The 24,676-nt window shown below is 45.4% G+C and overlaps 1 long non-coding RNA gene across 2 annotated transcripts in view; it reads right to left on the minus strand.

Moving 5' to 3' along the window:
• LOC110257270 overlaps window positions 1-24,676 on the minus strand; it is a 94,840-nt gene that overhangs the window by 6,311 nt on the left and 63,853 nt on the right. The window contains exons 2-3 of one of the 2 annotated variants that reach the window (XR_002339673.1): window positions 8,998-9,193; window positions 7,894-7,934 (exon numbers count right to left, since the gene is read on the minus strand). This is a non-coding gene — a long non-coding RNA (uncharacterized LOC110257270). Of the gene's footprint in view, window positions 1-7,893; window positions 7,935-8,997; window positions 9,194-24,676 lie in introns of those variants that run through there. The other variant, XR_002339672.1, reaches the window with a different exon arrangement.

Below are 24,676 nucleotides of genomic sequence, written 5' to 3' on the forward strand. Positions count from 1 at the left end.
GGACACTTCGGCCGCTGCCCCCGCCCCCTCCTTGAGCTCTCTCCACTCGAATTCCGAGGGGCTTTGGAATCACTAGACTGTCTCCCGCTCCCAGGAAACCCCAGGCTTCAGTGGAGCCAGGCGACTGGCCATCCATCATTCTTATCTCCTGGCTCTGGCGGCCCCAGGTCCCTGGCCTGGATGAGCCCAGGGGGCCAGGAGGGCGGGGGGGTAGGGAGGGGGCAGGGGGGGCCTTGATAACAAGAAAAGCAGCTGTCCCCTGGGGGAACTTCAAAGTGCCTGGAGCTGAAATTTATGGGCAGAGTTGTTCACATTAGGTGCCAGAGGACCATTCATCCCACAAATATTTACTGAGCACCTACTATGTGCCAGGCACTGGGTTGGGGGAATCTTATGGGCACAAAGAGATTTTGCTGTCATTAGGTTAAATGTCTACCTCAGTGGACTCAGTTTGATAACTGCATACGTTCATTCATTCATTCAGCATTTATTAAGCACCCACTGTGTGCTGGGAGTTTCTGGAAAACCAAGACTGTTGGCAAGGTTAAATGAACATGCCCTCTCCTGTGGGCAGGGTCTGAGATCTACTAATGTGGGGATCTAGAGCTTCAGTGTCAGGCAGATGGGCAAGTTACTCAACCTCCCTGGCTCTCAACATTCTTAGCGTAAAACCAGGGTGATACTCCTTCCTATCCCGTAGGGACTGGCAGAGGAGGAAATGAACTAAGAAACTGTAGGTCAAGGCTTAGCCTGAGCATGGTAGACAGGATCTTGCACCAAAGGTAGCTATTTTTGTGACTGCAAGGAATCACTGCCATCATCTGATTGTTCCGCGTGTGTCGAGTAGCTGCTCTTGCTCAGCAGTTGTTGGCGGGGCAACTGGCCTGTCAGCCTGGGAGGGTTTGCAAGAGTCCCCACCTCTTCCCTCTGGTCTCTCCTTGGCTGAACCTTTGAGGTGTTAAGGAAGGGTTCCTGCATGGGGCCCAGAAGAGGCATTTGGACTTGGCAACCCTTCAAATCCCTCTCAGCCTAAGACTTGAAGGGTCCCTGAGCCTCTTCCTAGGAAGGATCCTGGCAGGGGACCCCCCCCCCACCTCCCAGGGGGCCCATGAGGAAGGCCTTCCTTCTGGAGAGTCCCCAGCTCCGTCCTCTGGGCCTTAGCCCTACTCTTTGAGCCTCAGTGTATTCGTCTATAAAATGGGGTTACCGGCAGGATAAAATGAGATGAAGACGGTAAAGCCCTCGACACAACGTCTGCACAATGAAGTCTGTGATAAGGAGCGGCCAGTAACAACAAGCCACAGTAAAATAACCATTATCGTGGGGAATCGAAAAGGAGGGGGAGGAAGAGGAAGGAGAGGGAGAAGGAAGGGTACCAGAGCTGTACTTTCTGGGGGTAGGAAGCTGTCCTCAGGTCCTGGGAAACCTGAGTTTGGCAAAGGAGAGCACACGTGATTCCAAAGATGTTTCTCAGCTCAGAGTCGGGTCAACGTGGAAGGGGAGGTGCTGGGAGTTAGTGCTCTTCCTCCCCCGGTCAGGGGAGTGTTACCACACACACACACACACACACACACACACGGATGAGCATGAGAGGCCCCAAAGAGTCAGAAGCAGGGGGAGCAGGGCACCCCCAGAGCTTGTCTCCTCTCTCACCCCTACAAGGCAGGAGTATGGACAGGCCTAGGGGTTAGAGGTGTGTCCCCTCTCTAAAATTCCTATGTTGGGAGTTCCCACTGTGGTGCAGTGGAAACGAACCTGACTAGTATCCCTGAGGATGTGGGTTCGATCCATGGCCTCCATCAGTGGGTTAAGGAGTCAGTGTTGTCGTGAGCTGTGGTGTAGGTTGCAGATATGGCTCAGATCTGGCGTTGCTGTGGCTGTGGTGCAGGCCAGCAACTGCAGCTCCAATTCAACCCCCTGGCCTGGGAACTTCCATATGCCATGGGTGTGGTCCTAAAAGGAAAAAAAAAAAAAAAAAAAAAATCCGATGTTAAAATACTAACTCCCAGCACCTCAGATTATGGCCTTATTTGGAGACAGGGTCTTTACAGAGGTAATGAAACTGAAATGAGGTCATTAGGGCGGGCCCTCATCCAGGACAACTGGCGTCCTTACTAAAAGGGGAAATCTGGACAGAGCTTGGCTGGACAGAAGATGATAGGAGGAGACACAGGGAAAAGACAGGTGTCCACAACCCAGGAGAGAGGCCTGCACCAGACCCTCGTAGCTCTCCAGAGGAACCAACCCAGCCAACACCCCGATTTAGGACTTCCCAGGCAGCATCGCTTTGCCTGCCCACTTGCATCTCTCACAAGCATCCTATCTTAATAAATCTTTTCTTGCTTATCAAAAAAAAAAAAAAAAAAGAGAGAGAGAGAGAGACTTCCCAGCCTCCAGAACCATCATTTAAGTCAACAGCCTGTGGCGCTTTGGTGGCGTGCCCCACGGGATGCGCCGAGGGCCTCTCTGCGTCCTGGAGAGGCTGGCTCCCCTCCAGAATCCTGGGGTGTGGCACAGAAACCACGGTGCAGGCTTGGCAGCATCTGACCGCCACACCAGCAACTTCGCAGTGATTTTCCTCTTCCCTGTGGCTGCCTGAGAACTGAAAACCCATTTTCCTGGTGCCTTCTGGTGGCAGCTGGATTAACGTCACTGACTGCTGTCCTCTGGGAAGACCTGTCGGGCTTGCTCTGGTCCTCTTGGGACTGGGGATTTGTCAGAGATTCTAGGAATCACTGAGCCAGCTGCATCCATCTCCTCCTCTGTCATTTTCTGTCTCTTCCTTCCCTCCTTCTTCTTTGGCGCCCCCTCTTCCTGGACTGGGCTCACCCACATCCCACCCCAGGACTGCCTCCTCCCGATTCCCCATCCTCCAGGCCACCCTCAGCTGGTGGCCCTCAGCAGAGCGAGGGACAGTCCAGAGCCCAAGGTTGCCTGGGAGACAGAGGCAGGAAAAGTCTAAACTCACTTCTTTGGAGCCGGAGAGAAATTATCCAGAGCTGGTTTCTCCTCCCACCTTCCAGGGAGCCCTGGTCTTGTCCCTGGTCTGGATACATTATTATATTTGCTTTAATTGCATTAAAGCAAATGACTGTGTCACCCTGTGGTTTGGATCAGGTCAGGGATCTGATAATCCATCCTGGCACAGTCTAGACAGCAATCACTTTGATGCTGTTTTTAGCAGGATGAGAACAAACAATTTTTCCAAAGTGGTCACATTAGGCAAACAGGCTGGTGGGTCATCTTTTTGGGAGGACACATGCCCTGGCTCCAGGCAGCCTGCTGACTCCCGGGCCCTTGGGGGAGGGAGGACTGCACCCCCTGGGATGCAAGGAGCTTGATATAGAGACATCACAGGCTTAAGCCTCCTAAGATGTGAAACCTGGCTTGGATGCCTCTTCCAGGAAGCCAACCCTGACTGATGTCGCCCCACACAGGGCATAAAGGTAGCATAGCGCAGTGTGAGACAGCTGGCCAGACAGATGGAAGAGCAGTGGAGTGCATAGCGGGTGCTGCTAGAGCAGGGAGCCCGTCCTGCCCAGTCTCTTTCCTAACTCTCTTTCCATCCTTTGGATTTCACTGAAGAAAGCCTCAGTGTCGTCTAATCTGTCTCTAACATGGCTCTCCTGTCTGCTGATCTCCCCTTTTAACAAAGAGAGCAGGCCTTGGGCTCTGCAGCATCGGATCTAGCTAGATTTTGATAACAGCACTTTGTTTTCGTTGTATTTATTTCCTACAGTCTCTTTCAAACAACACTGGTCTTCCCTGGACAGAAAGTGACCCATCGTTGGAGCACAGGAAGGTGGAGATGCTGAAGGCAGGAGCTGAAGGAAGATTTGGGGAGGCAGTGCTGGGGAATCTTGGGTGCGGGACCCACGCCAGCTCTGCTCTCTGCTGCTGTGTGACTTCGGGCTGATAGCTTTGCTCCCGGAGCCTCAATTTCTCCATGTAAAATGGAGCTGACCATGTACTGCACCTGGTGAAGATTTTCGGAGTGTGTATACATGTGAAAGCATCCAGATGGTGCTTGGCATGAAGTCTGCACTCTGGTGGTCTCGTTCCTTGCAGGACCCACCGTTCCCCTGAGCTGGTCTCAGAGTCTTCTCTGGTCCCGCAGTCAGAACGGCCTAGGCTCCCTGTTCAGTGGAAGCTAAAGGAGCCTGGAGCCCCCAGCCATGCTCTGGGTCCAGCTCCCTGGCCTTGGGCTGGCGCTTCCCCTCCCTGGGCCTCAGTTTCCTGATTTGTCAGCAGAGGTTCTGACCACACGATTTCAAGATCCCTTGCTCTGACATAAGAACATTTCAGAGTTTCAACTCCGCAACAGAAGAATTTCTGTTTTACTGACTCAGTCTTGTGCTCCTCCCCACCTGCAGACTTGGCCATGGACCAGCGGCATGAGCCTCACCTGGGAACAGGTGAGAAATGCAGACTCTCAGGCCCCACTCGGATCTCCTGAATCAGCATCTGCCTTTTTGTTTGTTGGTCAAAATTTTGTCTTTCTAGGGCTGCACCTGCGGCATATGGAGGTTCTCAGGCTAGGGGTCGAATCAGAGCTACAGCCGCCAGCCTATGCCACAGCCACAGCAATGCCAGATCTGAGTCGTGTCTGTGACCTACACCACAGCTCATGGCAACACCGGATCCTTAACCCACTGAACAAGGCCAGGGATCGAACCCACAACCTCATGGTTCCTAGTTGGATTCATTTCCACTGCGCCATGATGGGAACTCCAGCATCTGCCTTTTAACAAGATGCCCAGAGGACTTGAAAAGCTGATTTATACGGCCCAGTCTGACACAAGAGTTTTAAATGTTTTTCCGTCTTCACTTACACTTACAGATTTCTTAGGAATTTTAAAAAACAATGAGCATGGAATTTTTTTTCAAAACAATAAAGCTGTTAGAAAAATGTTAAAAGAACCCAGCCCAGTTCAGAGAAGAAATGGTTTCTGTAAATCTGGTAAACAGCTTTTCCCAGGAAATTCTCCTCCTGTGTAAGGTAGGGTCTCCCACTTTCCATAGGTTAGCCTCTGCCCAGCAAGTGTCTCCATCATGCCAGATTCCTGGAAGTCTGTGTTTGTGGGGTATGTGTGTATGCGTGTGGTGTGACTGTGTCTTGAAGCTGATCCACTGAGCAAAAACTTCAGCCAAGTCAGCAAAACTGGAATGGAAAAAACCCCTAGATTCCTAAGGGCTTCAGGGTAAGCCTGGGGAGCTTGGGCAACCAGCCCTCAGATAAACCAGAGCAGCGCGTACTGCGGATTAGTCAGGCATCTGGGCCTTCCAGTTGGGCCCACCTCCTAGAGGGCTTCTTGCCTCTCCCTCCTGCCCAGCGGGGGTCCTCTGTTTCTCCTCATCTCTAAAACAAAAGCCCCAAAGACTGGGCCATCCACGTCTTCAAGGAGTTTATCCCAGAGAAGCCATCCAATGGAGGCAAAGATCTTCCTGCAAGAATGTTCACCACATGCTGGTGATAAGAGTGAGAAGCCAGAGAGAAAATCCAAGTGTCCAAGAATAGGGCCCTGAGGTCACTTCGTGCTGTATTTCAATCCTCCGGGCAGCGCCTGGGAGTGGGTCAGCCGTTATGGGCAGGAGATGGCAGGTCTGGCTTTGAAGGATACTTGAAGCAAGTTATTTAGCCTCTCCAAGCCTCAGTTTCCTCAGCTGTAAAGTGGGGATGATCCTAACACCAAACTCCCTCTCTTGTTTTGAGGGTTAAATGAGGACACACACAGAAAACACGTAACAATATGCCTGGTGCCCAGCAAGCGCTGGGTCAGTGGTGGTTTGCTGTGCACTGGTTCAGATGCGGACAAATGTTGCAGGTAAATATTAATGACAAGGAAATATATATATGGTGCAGTGCAAATGCAACATGATCTGTTTTGTGAGGATATGTGTATATATTCACGTTTAACACAGTATGGAATTAATAAACATATGGCGAAGATGTGGTTGCTACAAGGACAGGAAACGTTTGGCCACTGGGTAACCCTTTCTTATTTCTCAGGCTCGCTTCCATCATCTCTGCCTGAAAGTGCCAGGGAAAGTCAGCTTTGGAGTGATCTTTGATTAGGACCATAACGATGACACAGAAGTGGTGCCAGTTGAGTGCGAAGAGCCAGGCACCTTCTAGGTGTCCTTCCAGCCATTTACTCTTCATAACCACCTATGAGGGGATACTATTAGTATTCCCATTTTACAGATGATGAAACTGAGGCACAAGGGGGCTGAGTAGTAATCTGTTGAAGGGCTCACAGCCAAAATGAGGTTAGAAGATAGTTTTGAACCAGGCTCTTAATTCCTATGCTATCCCACCCCTTAGGCGTCTCATTTACAAACAGTGCAACTAAGAACCCCAAGAACCCGGGGATCAGGCCCGAGGCCACAGAGCCAAGCAACTGCAGAGGAGGAACTAAGACTGAGCACCTCGAGGCCCAGACTCTGAGCCTCCACAGCGCCCCCTTCAGCTGGGAAGGGCACCTGGGCAACTAGCATTTGCCCTCCTCCGCACACAACCATAGGGCAGGAAAGTGCAGGTCTTTGGCGAGCAAAGGAGATAACCCAGAAACCCCTGGCACCATCCCCCCTGCCCAGCACTGCCTCCACCCTCTAAATCCTGTGGCATTTAAGGCAAATGTGATCCATATGGCTCTGATTCATTTACACTTAAATCTTCAAAATACTGGATTCGAAGAGCTGTTACTTGCAAAGCCTTCAGAACCTGTTAAGTAAGATTCAGCTCCCTAACTCCTGCTCCCAGCCCCCGCCGCCAATCCCGTCTCCCTCCCCTTTCCCCATCTGGACCGGGGCTCACACCAGCATCTGGTAGCGCTGAAAAGAAACGCACAAACGCACACTGGGAAATGTGTATGTGGGCTCCGGAGACAGTTATGAGGATGTTCAGAGCAGCAGTGTTTGTAATCCCCAAAGCTGGAAACAAGGCATATGCCTCTAACGGGAGAGTGGACAAATAAAACTGTGGCCACGATACCACACAGACGTGAAATGGATGCGTCTCACAGACAGCCTGTTAAGGGCAGAAACCAAAACAGTTGCAGACAAATTCATCTAATAATACCAATTCAACAACATTTTATTTTATTTCTTAATGAATTCTATTACATTGATAGGTGTACAACAATCATCACAACCAAATTTTACAGCATTTCCATCCCAAACTCTCAGTGCATCCCCCACCCCCCAACTGGTCTCATTTGGAAACCGTAAGTTTTTCAAAGTCTGCGAGTCAGGATCTGTTCTGCAAAGAAGTTCATTGTGTCCTTTTTTGAGAGTCCACATGTAAATGATAGCATTTGATGTTGGTGTCCCATTGTCTGACTGACTTAGCATAATTTCTAGGTCCATCCATGTTGCTGCAAATGCTGTTATTTCTTTCCTTTTAATGGCTGAGTCATATTCCATTGTGTATATGTACCACATCTTCTTTATCCACTCACTCCTCTGTCGATGGATGTTGAAGTTGTTTCCATGTCTTGGCTATTGTAAATAGCACTGCAATGAACATTGGAGTTCATGTGTCTTTGTGAATCATGGTTTTCTCTGGATAGATGCCCAGGAGTGGGACTGCTGGATCAAAATGGTAATTGTATTTTTAGCTTTCTGAGGACTCTCCATACTGTTTTCCACAGTGGCTGCACCAATTTACAATCCCACCAACAGTGTAACAGGGTTCCTTTTTTTCCACTCCCTCTCTAGCACTTACTGTTTGCAGACTTTTTGATGACGGCCTTTCTGGCTGGGGTAAGGTGGCACCTCAGAGTGGTTTTGATTGGCATTTCTCTAATAATGAGTGATGTTGAACATCTTTTCATGTGTTTTTTGGCCATCCGTATGTCTTCTTTGTAGAATTGTCTGTTTAGATCTTCTGCCCATTTTTTGATGAGGTTGTTTGGGTTTTTTTTGGTATTGAGCTGTAGGAGGTGTTTAGAAATTTTGGAGATGAATCCCTTATCAATTGATTCATTTGCAAATATCATCTCCCATTCTGTGGGTTGTCTTTTTATTTTGTTTAAATAAAATTTTAAAACACTGAAAATCATTACTTGCAAATATAGAAACTACCTTGGTAAGGTTTCCTTTTTTTCTTAGGTCTGCTCCAGAGGCACACAGAGATTCCCAGGCTAGGGGTCCACCAGCCTATGCCACAGCCACAGCCTCAGCAATGCTGGATCCAAGCCTCGTCTGCAACCCATACCATAGTTCATGGCAATGCCTTAACCCACTGAATGAGGGCAGGGATTGAACCCATAACCTCATAGTTCCTAGTCGGATTCATTTCTGCTATGCCACAAGAGGAACTCTGGTAAAGTTTACTTTTTAACCTAGTAGTGAGTACCTGGATTTTTGTTCCAGCATGTGAACCTTTTTGTATAATGTTAGAAAGCTACATAATAAAATTTTCAAAAAATCCTAGACTTAGCATCAGCAAAGAAATGTATCTTATGTATTGAGTTCAATTCCCTTATTTCACAGAAGAGGAGAAGAAAATAATTCAGTATTTGTTAGCTTTGTAACACTTCAGCATACTTACTTGCCAAGCCTGTCCTCATTTCATTTAAATTCTACACCCCTGCACTGCAGCATCTGCTATTACTATTTTCATTTTACAGATGAGGCCCGGAAGGCTCTGAAACTTCCTCAAGGTCATGTGGCTGATAAACCACAGGGTTGGGATAGGAGTCCTGACCTTCTGGCTCCCAAGGTCACACACACACCAGATCACATGCTGTTGAGGCCAGCACTGTTATTTGATTTCCCCCCACAATTCTCCGAGTTAGGTTTTACTATTCCCAGTTTTACGGATGAGGAAACCGAGGCTCTGAGCAGTCAAGTGATTTGCTAATGGTTGTTCAGGGAGTTATTCCACAGAGACCAGACCAGGGAGCTTCCTGACTCCAGGTCCAGTCCTCTTTCTAGTCCAGGCTTCACCTGGAAGATCTGCAGGTGGGAGAATGCAGCCATGTTTATTCTTACCTTCCATTCTTTTGAAGCTCTACGCAGTTTAATTACTTCCAAGGAGAATGAAGCCCCCAAAGTTGCCTCAGCAGGTGTGGGGCACTGAGTTGTCTAGAAGGGGAGAACCTGGGGAACCTGGCATCCTGCAGCCAAAGGAGCCAACTTCAATTCCACGTTCATTCATGACCAGCATCCAGTCTATTTGTCAAGGTTCCTGCAGGAAACAGGTGGCACAAGCAAATTGGGTGATTGAGGGGAGTTTAATAAAAGGACTATGCACAAATTTACAGGTAGGGTGTGGAAAAAGCAACCAGTTACATTGTAGTGCTTTGGGGCTGGCAAAGGCAGGGAGGTATCACCACCCAGGTCTGATGGGCAAAGGAAAGAGCCATTATCCACCCCAGGGTGGAAGCACTTTTCAGTGGGCTGCCTGACTAGACCTGTGCCCTTGGTACAGGGCTCAGCACCTCCAAGGAGGGAGCTGAGGAAGGATAACCCAACCTCACACTCCTCCTTCCCTCAGATCCCTTGCTAGTAGCAGATCCCTTGCTGATCTTTTGGCCAAATCCCATGGGAAACAGGGCAAAGAAGGCTCTTGGTGGAGTTCATACAGCTCAGCTTCCCAGGGCACAGAGCAGGCTGGGGAGAGCCAGAGACTGAATCCAGAGAGGCAGGGAGAAGATACCTCTCTATTCTACAGAAAACACTGGATCTCGTTCAGACATGCTCAGACTTGCACCCTTTTGTATCACCTCCACGGCCAGCCCCTGGTATGAGTGTCATCCCTCGGCTGTCTTTCTGCAATAGACTCTTGAGTTATCTCCCAGCTTCTACAGTCAGCAATCCTTGCAAATTGCACATCAAACCGTGACACTCCTCTGCTCGGAAACTTCAACGGAAGGGTATAAGCCAAAGTCCTTACAAAACCTCACAAGTTCCTATACCATGTGTCATCCACCCTCACCCCTTGACCTCATCTCCCTATTTTTCTCCAGTGCTCATTCTGCTCCAGCCACAATGACTTCCTTTCTCTGTGATATACCAGGAGAGCGCCTGCTTTAGGGCCTTTACTGATCCCTCTGCCTTTTCCTCCCCCTCCATTTTTCACCTTCCATCAGGTCTACTCAAGGGTCTCTTGCTCAGTAGGACCTATTCTGACCCTCCTTTGTAAAACTGCAAACTCTCTCCCCATCTCTCACCCCCCACCCCTGGTCTCCATCATCCTGCTCTAGCTTTCTTTTCCTCCTATTACCTGTCCTCTTTTAACATGCCATAAAATGTACTTAACTGTTATATTTGTTTTCTTTTTTAAATTAAAAAAAATTTTTTTTTCTCTTTTTAGGGCTGTGCCTGCAAGATACAGAAGATCCCAGGCTGGGGCTCAAACTGGAGCTGTAGCTGCTGGCGTCTGCCACAGCCATAGCAACGCCAGATCCGAGCTGCATCTGCGATCTACACCACAGGCCATGGCAACACCGGCTCCTTAACCCACTGCGTGAGGCCAGGAATCCAACCGCATCCTCATGGATACTAGTTGGGTTTGCTACTGCTGAGCCATGATGGGAACTCCAGGTTTGTTTTCTCTATCTTTCCATTAGAACACAAGCTCTGCAAGCATAAGGCTCTGTTTTGTTCATCAGCGTGTCTCCGGAACTTGGAATTTAGTAGGTAGTCCACACATAGTTGCTGAATGTTGTTGAATGACTGAAAGGGAGGTGAGGAAAGATTAGGCTTGGAATTTTCTGATTAGAAAAGGGTAGATGCAAACTATTACATTTAGATAAGGATAAGCAATGAGGTCCCGCTGTAGAGCACAGAACTACATCCAATCACTTGTGACAGAACATGATAAGAAGATAATATGAGAAAAAGAATGTATACACATGTATAACTGGATCACTTTGCTGTACAGCAAAAATTGACAGAACATTGTAAATCAACTATAATTTTTTTAAAAAGGGTAGAGAGTGGGTAGAGCCAGTGAGAAGATTAACGGGTCCCATAGGAGGAGAAGGAAAAAAGTCAACGGAGAACTGTTCAATATCTACCATATACCTGTTAAAATTGTACCCTACCAACAGATATCAAAGGCCTGAACATTCTGTATACACTTTGACCTAGCAATTCCACTTTCAAGAATTTTTACGAGGAAACAGTCACAGTTTTTTGGTAAAAATGTGGCCACAATGAAATTCTTCATAGTGTGTTTATAACAGTAAAAAATTGGAACCACAGTAGCCATCAAATAATGCTTCTATGGCACAGCCATAGGTGGGATACCATGCAAATATTAAGTGTATTAATCCACTTGAAAATGTACTTATGATAACGCTTAGTGAGAAAAGCACATTATAAAACAGCATTATATTCTAATGTTTTGTTTTACTGAAACATACAGATGTCCCTTGAACCACATGGATTTAAACCATGTAGGTCCAGTTGTACACAAATTCCTTCCACTAAATTCTTATGATGGGAGTTCGTGTCATGGCTCAGGAGTTAATGAACCCAACTAGTGTCCATGAGGACTCGGGTTTGATCCCTGGCCTGGCTCAGTGGGTTAAGGATCCATCATTGCCGTGAGCCATGGTGTAGGTCTCATATGCTGGCAACTACAGCTCCAATTCCACCCCTAGCCTGGGAACCTCCATACGCCTGGGGGCGGCCCTAAAAAGATAAAAAAAAAAAAAATTCATGTGACAGTACATGATTCATTGTATCCTTAGATAGGGAATCATGGATACTGGAGGGCCAACTGTGAAGTTATATGCAAATTTTTGACTGCATGGGGGTCAGCACCCATTGCCTTCACATTGTTCAAGCATCTGCATGTGCATTTTATTTCTTTTTTTTTTTGCTTGCTTGCTTTTTAGGGCCACACCCACAGCATACGGAGGTTCCGAGGCTAGGGGTCTAATCGAAGCTACAGCCTACACCACAGCCACAGCAATGCCAGATCCAAGCTGCATCTGGGGCCTATACCACAGCTCATGGCAATGCCAGATCCTTAATCCACTGATCGAGGTCAGGGATCAAACCCGCAACCTCATGGTTCTAGTCGGATTCACTTCCACTGTGCCACAACGGGAACTCCTGCAGGTGCATTTTAAAAAGTCTAGATGTGTTCCCTTCATGGTTCAGTGGTTAACAAACCTGACCAGGATCCATGAGGATGTGGGTTTGATTCCTGGCCTTGCTCAGTGGGTTAAGGATCTGGTGTTGCCATGAGCTATGGCATAGGTCGCAGACAAGGTTCAGATCCCAAGTTGCTGTGGCTGTGGTGTAGGCCGGCAGCTGTAGCTCCAATTGGACCCTTAGCCTGGGAACCTCTGTGTGCTGCAGGTGCGGCCCTAAAATAGCAAAAGAAAAAAAAATCTAGGAAGCTATAACCCAAAATATTAATAGCACTTATCTCCAAATGGACACTATGCAGGTATCTTATTTCTTTTGCCTCAATTTCCTAAATTTGCTTCAAGGAACTTAAATTACTTACTTTAAAAACTAAATTTATATATTTAAAACAGCAGTTATTTATGAGATCTTGGACAAATAACTTGACTTCCTTTGGCCAGTTTCCTCATTTTTGAAAGGGAGATAAAAACAGTTTCAAGTCCCTCCACTTTAATCAGACCTGCTCTTAGATGTATATTGGAGGAACTGGCCAAAACTAAAATATAAGGGAAGAAAAAGAACTAAGAGATGTAAGGCTTGAAAGGGATAAAGTTAGCATTATTTGCAGTGACTATGTTTATTGACTTCAAAAAAAATCAAGCTGAACCTAAGAAAATTAATAACTACCCAGAAGATATAATTTTAAAATACAGGACATTCATGAATGGTAAAAAATATTATAAAGTCTCTGGGAAGTAATGAAGAAAAAAGCCAATCCAAACACACTAATTTATTCTTCCAGCACAGAGTAAACCTATTCAAAACTGTGTAATAATCTATATGGGAAAAGAATCTGAAAAGGAATAGATATATGTGTATGTATAACTGATTTACTTTGCTGTACACCAGAAGCTCACATAACTTTGTAAGTCAACCATATGCCAATAAAATTTAATAAAAATGAGAGAGGGAGGGAGAGAGAGAGAGAGAGAGGGAGAGAGAGCTAAGATATCCCTTTTGTAACCCAAATGGACACTATGGGGCCTTCCTGGGACAGACCCCCTCCCCCATACCCTCTGCATTAGCTTCTCTCTGAAGAGCCAGATAATAGTATCTGATACACATTTCCTGAGCTGTTTTACAGATGTTAAAACCCCCACCAAATGGAAGAAATTAACTACTTGATGACCACGTGCGCATAGCCCCCAGACCTACTGGCACCTAAGGATTGATAAATGTAACCCCTGTGACATCACCTGGTTACCTTGCCATCAACCAATCAGAGAACTGTGCATGAGCTGATCACATACCCTAGGATTCCCCTCCCTCATCTGCCCCTTAAAAGTGCTTTCCTGGGGGTTCCTGTCGTGGTGCAGTAGTTAACAAATCCGGCTAAGAACCATGAGGTTGCGGATTCGATCCCTGGCCTCCATCAGTGGGTTAAGGATCCAGCATTGCCATGAGCTGTGGTATAGATCACAAATGTAGCTCAGATCCCAAGTTGCTGTGACTGTGGCTGCTGTGGCTGTGGGGTAGGCAGGCAGCTACAGCTCCTATTCAACCCTAGCCTGGGAACCTCCTGGGTGCGGCCCTATAAAGACAAAAAGTTTAAAAAAGAAAAAATGCTTTCCTGAAACCCAGCGGGGAGCTTGGGTGCTCTGAGCTGCCCTGGAGTCCTTGCCTGGTGCCCTGAAACAAATGCTGCACTGAACCTTACCACAACCCAGTGTCAGTAGACTGGCTTTTCTGCACACTGGTGAGCAGACCCAAGTCTGGTTTGCTAACACTCTCACCATTTCTAGTCCACATTAAAGTGGTTATTTTAGCCATTGTAAAAAGAAAAGAAGAACTAATGAAGACATACAGCCTGGAAAAGAGTAAAATTTTTTTCCCATAGATGATATGCATAGAAAAACATAAGAAATCTACAAAAGAAACTATTAAACTCAAGACACAAGGTCAATATTTAAAAAATTAATTTTTGGAGTTCCTATTGTCGTTCAGCGGGTTAAGGATGTGGCCTTGCTGTGAGCTGCGCTGTGGGTCGCAGATGCAGCTCAGATCTGGTGTTGCTGTAGCTGTGGCATAGGCTCATAACTATAGACCTTATTCCACCCCTAGCCTGGGAATTTTCATATGCCACAAGTATGGCTATAAAAAGAAAAAAAATTAATTTTCATTCTATAGTAGTGCAAACAATTAAAAATTAGGTGAAAAATAATATTATTTATCATAGCTACAGAATCTATAAAATTCTTAGAAATAAATGCATCAAAAAATGTGTATGCAAGGAGTTCCCATCGTGGCGCAGTGGAAATTAATCTGACTAATAACCACAAGGTCACAGGTTCGATCCCGGGCCTCACTCAGTGGATTACGGATCTGGTGTTGCCATGAGCTGTGGTATAGGTCACAGACATAGCTCGGATCCTGTGTGGCTGTGACGTAGGCTGGTGGCTATAGCTCCGATTTGACCCCTAGCCTGGGAACCTCAATAGGGGTGCAGCCCTAAAAAGGAAAAAAAAAAAAAAAAAAAACAAAAAAACAAAAAACCTCTGTGTGCGAAAAGCTACAAAATACTGGCTAAAGAAATCAAAAACATAAACGAAGAGAGAGTTATACCATGGTCATAGACTGGAGAGTTTAACATTGTTATTTTCTTCAAACTTATTATAGATTTAGCATAATCTCAATCAAACTTATTGGAGGATGTTTTGAACCACAAATTAAGTCTAAAATGTATATGGAAATGTAAACATCCTCAAATATTCAAATCATGGGTTGAAGGACTTATCCTACTTGATTTTAAGACTTACTATAGAGCCACAATAATCAAGACAACGTGGGAGTGGCCTAAGCATGGATATATGGTCAGTGAAAAAGGATGCTGTCCAGAAACAGATCCACACGTATATACAGCCAATTACTTTTCAACAAAAGTTCCAAGGTAATTCAACGGGGGGGAAAAGACTTTTTAACATACTGATATCTGGGAGGGGAAAAAATGATCTCCATGCCTACCCCATACTACCCCCAAATCAATTTCAGATGAAATCAGAGAGCTACTTGCCAAAGCTCAAATTATAAAGCCTCTAGGAACAAACAGGAGAATGTTTTCCACCTTGGGAGAGACGAATACCTCTTGGAGACATCTCGATAGGTGCAATTTATAAAGACCGAGAAGACAGGCTACAGACTCAGAGAAAATATGTGCAAAAGGACTATCTGATAAGGAGCTATTATCCAGTCTAGCCCTCGGAAGAATGACTAGGATATATTAAAAAGTCTCCTGTGGCTCAGAGCATAATCTGGCAGTGACTGATGTGGAGACTGAGTCATAGAGAAATTGAGATTTAAAGATCCCACGGGGAGTTCCCATTGTGGCTCAGTGGGTTAAGAATCCCACTAGTATCCATGAGGATGCGGGTTCCATCCCTGGCCTTGCTCAGTGGGTTAAGGATGTGGCATTGTCGAAAGCTGCAGCGCAAGTCACAGATGCAGCTCAGATCTGGCATTGCCGTGGCTGTGGTATAGGCTGGCAGCTGCAGCTCCAATTCAACCCCTAGCATGGGAACTTCCATATGCTGCAGGTGTGGCCCTAAAATGCAAAAAATAAAAAAATAATAAAATAAAGTTCACACAGCTTGTGTGTAGGAGACCCAGACTCTGAATCCCATGTAAAACTTCAGAGCTAAGACCAGATGACCAGTCCATAAAACCGTGCTAGAGGTGGTATTTCACTTATCACTGTACCTCTGCCCACTTTGTTTGATATTTTAGAGAAAATAATACACAGACGGCTTTCTCCAGCTGGACTTAACTGAATCAAACAACCTATTCCTTCCAGGACAGGAAAAGGTACCCAGGACACAGACCTCTTCCCTGGAGAGAAAGTCTATTTCTACATCATACAGGCCAGCTGATTCCCCTGGGGCTGGAGTGTCTCAAGATCCTCCGACCTCCTTGCTCTGCACCTATTAACTACAGATCTGTGGCAAATTGCAGGACACTCATTGGTGATGCCCAAAAAGCTAGACATGAAGTTGAAGCAGAGTATGTAGCGTGTGCTCTCAGAGCTTTAAAACAAGCAAATACAGGTAAACCACAGTGAAAGTGAAAAAGAAGGGGCCCAGAGTTCTATAGAAGGCTTGCCTCTCCTGGAGTCTTAGAGCCTCTCTGAACCTCTGGCCTTTGCGTGTCTCCTATGTGTAGCCAGGGGAAAGAATCTCAAGCTGGGAGGAACAGAGATCTTTCTGATATTCTAGTGGGACAAGGGGACTAAGCTCACTTCGGAGAAGTCATTGCTTTTTCAGTGACAGAATGTCTCCACTCCCGGTGGAAGAAGGTTTGGTGGGTATGCAAGGTTTTAACCAACGACTAAAGTTATCTCTTTGTCTGTGGCTTTTCCTTTCTCTCCATCGTGGGTCTGGGAGCCAGCACCTTGAAGCACGGCCCTTGATTAATTAATAAAGTTTTCTGCCCTAGGATGGAGGTGGTCAGTGGTAGGAGAGGGTGAGAATACTGTCCTTGATTAAAAAAAAAAAAAAAAAAAACCCTTCTATCTACTTTGTGTATCCATGTATAACGTTAGTCTCCTAAATTGATCTGTTATTTTTTGCCCTAAGTTTATCTGTAGAAAATAATTTTTCGGGAGGCATATGACCTTGTCCTTAGCTATTTAGTCCATGTACATAAAATATGTCACATGTGTACTTATAAATGTATTTTGTTTTGTTTTGTTTTTTGTCTTTTTAGGGCCACACCCATGACATATGGAGGTTCCCAGGCTAGGGGTCAAATCGGAGCTGTAGCTGCCAGCCTATACCACAGTCACAGCAATGCCAGATCCAAGCCACATCTGTGACCTACACCACAGCTCACAGCAACGCCAGATCCTTAACCCACTGAGTGAGGCCAGGAATCGAACCTGTATCTTCATGAATGCTAGTCGGGTTCATTAACCACTGAGCCATGATGGGAACTCCCATAAATGTACATATAATGCTTAAAAACAAAGCATTCTGAATTTTTGAAAGAAAAAGAAATGTACCAAGAACTCTTAAAACTCAACAATAAGCAGGGGAACAACTTGATTAAAGAATGGGCTGAAAAACTTCACCAAAAGGTATACGGGTAGCAAATAAACAGATGAAAAAGTGCTTGCCATCCTATGTGAGTAGGGAAGCAGAAATTAAAGCAACAGTGACACACCTATTACAACAACAAAATCCTGAAACACTTGACGATGCCAGTTGCTGCCAAGGATGTGAGCAGCAGGAACTTTCATTCATTGCTGGTGGGAATGCAAAACAGTTACAACCACTTTGGAAGACAGTTTCCTATAAAACTAAACATGATTTTGCCATATGATCCAACTGCGCTCCTTGGTATTTACTCAAACGAATCAAAAACTTATGTCCTTATGAAAACCTGCACACAGGTTTTTTTTTCCCCTGAGCCTGCAGCATGCGGAAGTCCCCCAGCCAGGGGCTGAACCTGTGCCATAGCAGTAACCAGAGCCACAGCAGGGACAGCACTGGATTCCTAACCCGCTGAGCCACCAGGGAAATCTTGTACACAGCAGTTTATAGCAGCTTTATCCATAATTGCCAAAACTTGAAAGCAAATAAGATGCCCTTCGGTAGATGAATGGATAAATGGTGGGACATCCAAACAATGAAATTAGTACTGAAAAGAAACAAGCTATCAAGCCATAAAAAGACATGGAAAAACTTAGATGGACATTACTTAAAGAAACTTAAATGGATTTCCATTTAAGTGAAAGAAGTAAATCTGAAAAGGCTACCTATTGTATGATTCAAACCACATGGCCTTCTGGAAAAAAAGGAAAACAATGCAAACAGTATAAAGATGAGTGGATGTCAGGGGTTGGGGGAAGAAGGGATGAATAAGCAGAGCACAGAGGATTTTTAATGGCAGTGAAACCATCTGTATGAAACCGGAATGGGGAATACATGTCATTATGCATTTGCCTAAACCAATAGAATGTTCAACGCCCAGGGTGAAACTCCAGTATAAACTATAGACTCTGGGAGACAATGTGTCACTGTGTGTTCATCAACTGTAACAAATATACCATTCTGATGGGAAAGGTTGATAGTGCGGCGGCTGTGAGCCAAAGACTGCTCTTTAAAAATAGTCTATTAGGGAGTTCCTATTGCGGATCAGTGGATTCGTGTCCATGAGGATATGGGTTCAATCCCTGGCCTTGCTCAATGGATTAAGGCTCTGGCATTACCTCAAGATGCTCCATAGGTCACAGATGGGGCCCAGATCTGGTGTTGCTGTGTCTGTGGTGTAGGCTGGTAGCTGCAGCTCTGAATTGACCCCTCATCCAGGAACTTCCAATTGCTGCAAAGTGCACCCCTAAAAAAAGGGCAAAAAAGAGGTAAAAATAGTCTATTAAAGAAGTTCCTTGGATGGGCAACAGGTTAAAGATCTGGCATTGTTTTTGCTGTGGTGTGGGGTCAATCCCTGGCCTGGGAACTTCCGATGCTATGGGTGGAGCCAAAAAAAAAAAAAGTCTATTAAAAATTGGTAAGTTAGACTTCATTAAAAATATAACCTTTTGCTTACCGAAAGACATCATTAATATATGAAAATATGAGGCTTAGATGGGAGAAAATATTTTCAATATATATGACAAAGGACCTTCATCCAAATTATATAAAGAACTCCTACAACTCAACAATAAAAAGACAATCAATCCAATTTAAAGCAGAAGTTCAGAAGATCCAAGCACTCTACAAAAGAGATAGACAAATGGTCAAGAAGCAGGTGAGGAGTTCCTGTCGGGGCGCAGTGGAAAAGAATCCAGCTGGGAACCGTGAGATTTCAGGTTTGATCCCTGGCCTCGCTCAGTGGGTTAAGGATCTGGTGTTGCTGTGAGCTGTGGTATAGGTCAAAGACACGGCTCAGATCTGGCACTGCTGTGGTGGTGGCTGTGGCGTAGGCTGGTGGCTATAGCTCCGATTAGACCCCTAGCCTGGGAACCTCCATATGCTTCTGGTACAGCCCTACAAGGACAAAAGACCAAAAAAAAAAAAAAAAAAAAAAAAGGAAGCAGGTGAAAAGGTGTTCAGCATCATTACACATAAGGGAAAAGCAAATGAAAACTAACATGAGATACCACATGCCAGAATGGCTAAAATTAAAAACATGGACAATATCAAATGTTCGTGAGGATGTGGAGCAGCTGGAACCCTTTTATTTTTCTGGTTGGAGTGTAAACTGGCGGAAACTATCTTGGAAAACTCTTTGGAAGTTTCTTCTGAAGGCAAAATATACTCCATGACTCAGCAATCCCATTTTTAAGAATGAAATATGCATATGTACATATGTACACATAACATAAAGAAGGCTTGTATGTGAAGGTTATAGTAGTTTTGTTCATAATAGCCAAAAGCTAGTAATGGCGCTAGCATCTATAATTAGGTGATGGATAAACAATTTCTTACAATGTTATACTATTCAGCAGTAAAAGAGAACAAATTACTGAAACATGCAATGACATAAATAAATCTGAAAAACACACTGAGTGAAAGAAACCAGCCATCAGAGTCCATGTGTGATTCCATTTACATGCAGTTCTGGAACAGGAGAAGCTAACCTACAGTGATGGACATTAGAACACTATTTGCCATTAGTGGGGATTGAGTGGCCAGTGGCAAAGGGCACTCTCTGGGGTGATGGAAATGTTTTATATCTTTATTGTGGTAGTGTCACATGAGTGTACACACCTGCCCAAACTCATCCAACTATACGTTTAAACTCTGCACATTTTTTGTGTATACATTAGAATGTAATAAAAATTAAGTAAAACTCAGAGGTTCCTACTGTGGCTCAGTGGGTTAAGAGCCCAACTAGCATCCATGAGGATGTGAGTTTCATTCCTGGCCTCGATCCGGCGTTGCTGCCATCTGTGATGTAGGTTCAGATAAGTCTCAGATCTGGCATTGCTGTGGCTGTGGTATAGGTTGGCAGCTACAGCTCCAATTTGACCCCTAGCCGGAGAACTTCCATATGCCTCAGGTATGGCCCTTAAAAACCTAAAAATAAATAAATAAATAAAAACTAGGTAGAACTAAAAAGCACTCAAGGGGTTCCCATTGTGACTCAGTGGGTTAAGAACCAAATATTGTTCTGTGAGGATGCGTGTTTGATCCTTGCATTCAGTAGAAACAAAAGGATATTAATATATCAAAATTAAGTTTTTTTTCTTTTTTAAGGCTGCACCTGTGGCATATGGAAGTTTCCAGGCTAGGGGTCAAATGGGAGCTGCAGCTTCTGGGCCTACATCACAGCCACAGCAATGTGGGATCTGAGCCACATCTGTGATCTATATAGCAGATTGTGGCAATGCTGGATCCTGGATCCTTAGCCCATTGAGCAAGGCCAGGGATCAGACTCAAATCCTCCCAGAGACTGTGTTGGGTTCTTAACGTGCTGAGCCACAGAGAGAACTCCAAGCCTTTTAAACGGTGAAAAACATAGATGTAGCAAAGAGATGACAGACTGAAGGAAGGTAACTTGCATTGTCAAAACTTAGCAAGAATTAAAAAAGATCTCTTGACAATTGGCAATAAAATGACTCAATAGAAAATTGGGTGTTCCCACTGTGGCCCAATGGGATTGGTGGTGTCTCTGCAGTGCTGGGATGCAAGTTTGATCCCCAGCCTGGCACAGTGGGTTAAGGATCTGGCATTGCCACAGCTGCAGTGTAGGTTGCAACTGCAGCTCAGATCTGGAAACTCCATGTGCCACGAAGTGGGCAAAAAAAAAAAAAAAAAAAAGACAGAAAACTGACTTGACCAAGGGTTTGAGTTAGCAGTTCATAGTTCTCAGTCAAATCAGAGTGCATATATATTATATGACCATTCCATTCCTGGCTGTAGATTCTAGTGAAATTTTCACACAGGTGCATAAAGGATATGTTCCACTATGTTCAAGGTCATATTGTTTGGGGGGCAGAGTGGAAGGCAATTCAACAGTGAGGAGTTGTATTAACTCTACCCTCTGTACCTAAAGTCTCACACAGGTACAGGCACACACACACATTTATTATGGACATGCTCTATTGCAGTTATTGTTGTATGTTACATAAATTAACTCACTTAGGCTCCATAATAAGAAAGAACTACTGTCATCATTCCCCCTTTTACAGATGGGGAAACCCAGGCACAGAGAGGTTAGGTAAGGTTCTGAAGGTCACACAGCTTGTCACTTGCAGAACTTAGATTCCAGCCTGAAGCCCACACTGACAACGGCTGGCTCTGTCTCTCTGTGCTTCCTGTGTGTGACTGCAGGGAGGACACTCAGAACTTGAGGTCTAAGCCCAAGGGTCCACCAAGTAATGCAAAAGCCTCTGCAAAAAAGTTTAACCCAGAGCAAGCAGGGTCTGCGCCTTCAGCCCAAATAAACATCCCACCAGCATTTCCTCAAATTCAGCCATCAGAGGGAGGGAGCCAGGTGGGAGCCCATGTGGTTTTGATAGAACATCCATTCAAGCGGAGCTTTAAATATTAGAGTGGCACTGTTGGTGCAGTTAAATTTAAGGATCTGTCAGTTTATGATGAATTTTTATTTTTAAAGGTTGCAAGTAAGCTGTAAACAATACACTCCAGACTGAAAGGTCCCCCATTTCACACCTGGCAGGGGCAGGGCAGGAGAGCCACGTGGGGTGGGTGGAGGGGGGTGGCTGGGAGGTGAGCAGGGAAGGGTTGAGAAGGGGTGATCCTCCCCACTGGTACCTCCAGGGAGGGGTGTGAAGGGCTGCATGCCCTAAAGTGAGGGAGGCAGGCTGCTACCCCAAAGAGAGCAGGACTGTTCTCTTCGCAACTTTAGTTTTCCTTTCCCCATTTCCAGAAAAGCAGGACCCTAATGGGCATTTAAGAATAATCCTTTGGGAGCTCTGCGCAATCTGCTGCTGGAGGGAAGTGGGCAAGTTATGCATGGTATGGACATACTTTTTTAAAATGTATATATGTATATAGAAAAGGGGCTAACAATCCTATACAAGATTTTGTGTGTGTGTGTGTCTTTTTGCCATTTCTTAGGCCGCTCCCGCGGCATATGGAGGTTCCCAGGCTAGGGTCTAATTGGAGCTGCAGCCACCGGCCTACACCAGAGCCACAGCAACGCGGGATCCTTAACCCACTGAGCAAGGCCAGGGATCGAACCCGCCACCTCATGGTTCCTAGTCGGATTCGTTAACCACTGAGCCACGATGGGAACGCCTATACAAGATTTTTATTTCACATTTTTGGGTTTTAAATTTTTGTTTGGAATTTTTGTTTTTGTTTTGTTTTTTGCTTTTTAGGGCCACACCTGCAACATATGGAAGTTCCCAGGCTAGGGGTCGAATCATAGCCACAGCAATGAGGGATCCAGGCTGCACCTGTGACCTACCCCACATCTCACAGCAATGCCAGATCCCCGACCCTCTGAGCGAGGCCAGGGACTGAACCAGCATCCTCATGGATACTAGCTGTATTGGTTTCTGCTGTGCAACAATGGGAACTCTGCATTTTGGGGTTTTTAAAAAGATGTGCTGAACAGTAAACATCACGGCTTTTGCGGTCACCACAAAGTTGTTGCTAAGCAAACAAAACGCAGCACCCAAATAACGTGCTCCCAGTGATGACTAACCTTTTCTGTGCTTTTGCCTTGTGCCAGGCCCCGGGCACCCCTCTTCACCCGCTATCCTATTTAATCTTCAGCCTCCCCTCCGAGGTGGTTACTATTTTGCATCCCCATTTTATCATCAAGGAAACTGAAGTTTAGGGAGGTGAAGTTCCTTGATGGGGGTATATAGCTAGAGAAAATGGAGTTGCTGAAACATAGGGAAACCTCGGTGAAGATTCAGCTTCAGCAATTCAGCTCGGCCCTGGCGTAGCATCTCATTCTTGTCTTTAGAGGCATTTAGGGGATCACTTCCAGGAGATGGAGACGCAAACCTGGGTCCCCGGTCTCCTCCCAAGCGCTACCAGCCAGGGAGGTACCCTCTCTACCAGGCTTATGTGCCCTGCTTGGCTCTCCCACAGCTCGGTTTGCCCAGCAACTATTTGGCCTCCTCGTTTCTTCAGAGATAGAAGGATGCAGGATGAATGACACAGGAAAGAGTGGCTTACCGTGAATCTTCTAACAGTGGGGGCCACAAATTCACACCCAAGTGTGTATGTCTGTGGGGCAGAGACTGATTGGGCCTCTCCCCTGGAAAACGAAACCAAGCATTGCAGAAATACGCTTAATCAAATTTTGAGTAATTGCGACTATGTGTTCATGCTTAACATGAGCGAAGAAATCCAGTGCTGCTTGTTTGAGCTCTGGTGGCACTTTTGCTTTTCTAATCAAATCATATGACAATGTGTTTTGCTTTACTTTTGTCTCGGCATGATTTACAAAGAAAAGCACTAGTGCAAAAATATTCGAGGGTTTTATCAGTTTCCCGAAGGGTTTCTTGTAATCTTTTAAGAGTTAAACTGTCCTCTTTGGAAACCCCTATCACCATGTCCTCTTTAACAATGGTAACTGGCCTAACTGCTCTGTCCCAGTTTGTCCATGGCATTGCAAGAATCTGAGTAGTTCATGACCATTGTCTTCATTTTCATATATATATACATATATATATATATATATATACAAACAATATTTGCAGTATCACTCAATGACCAATATACACTAATTTATTTTTGTATTGACCAGGGAGAAACAGTTGGAGCAGTGGGTAGAGATAGAAATCTGTACTAAGGAGGCATGTGAAGAAAGGTGACTGATTTTTAAAAGTATCAGTTCCATTAGTGAGTCGTTTCATGTTTCAATGCACAACTGCTCCTCCTGCAAACCTGTAACCCTAGGAACCTTCTATAATGAATATTCAAATAATAGGAGAGTCCCTGTAGACTTATTAAATATATAGCATACTTTTAAATGTTAATATATATTTGGTAAGTATATGTGGAAGAAACAGAATGCCCACGTAGCTTAGAAAGTGCATCCACAATGGCCGTTGTGGTGGGTAATGGTTTCTCTTTCGAGGTAACAGAGAAACTGAAGCTCTGAAGAGAAACAGAGCTCGGAAAGCTGAGTTCCATGTTTGCTGCCAGGGAGATGAGTCACTCTGAGGTGTCCTGGGAGGTGGAGACCGAAGTCGGTCTAGATGCTTCTACGATGGGGAAGAGGATGGCCAAGGAACTGGGATACCCCGCACCACGGCCACCTGCAGCACCACTCTGTCCTCTCTCCTGCCTCTGCTCTCCACACGAGCAGAGAACTTTCTGCCTCTGGTTGGAGTATGTGGATGAGGAAGAACAGGGACTAGTGCCAACAGCTATCATTTCTGAGCAGCACCTCGAGTGTGTCAGGTACTCTGCCAGTATCATTTTTAATCTTCACAGCAGTCCTATGAGGCAGGCATTAGGGCTATGTTATTTGGAATTTTCTGATTAAAAATGACAGAAAAACCAGTTGGGACTAATTTAAGCAAATCAAAGAAACCTATCAGCTATTGCTACATAATAAACTTCCCCCAAATGCAATGCTTAAAATAATTATTAATGGCTCATGA

Source organism: Sus scrofa, chromosome 16 (assembly GCF_000003025.6).
Source record: "Sus scrofa isolate TJ Tabasco breed Duroc chromosome 16, Sscrofa11.1, whole genome shotgun sequence".
In the NCBI taxonomy this organism is placed as follows: Eukaryota; Metazoa; Chordata; class Mammalia; order Artiodactyla; family Suidae; genus Sus; species Sus scrofa.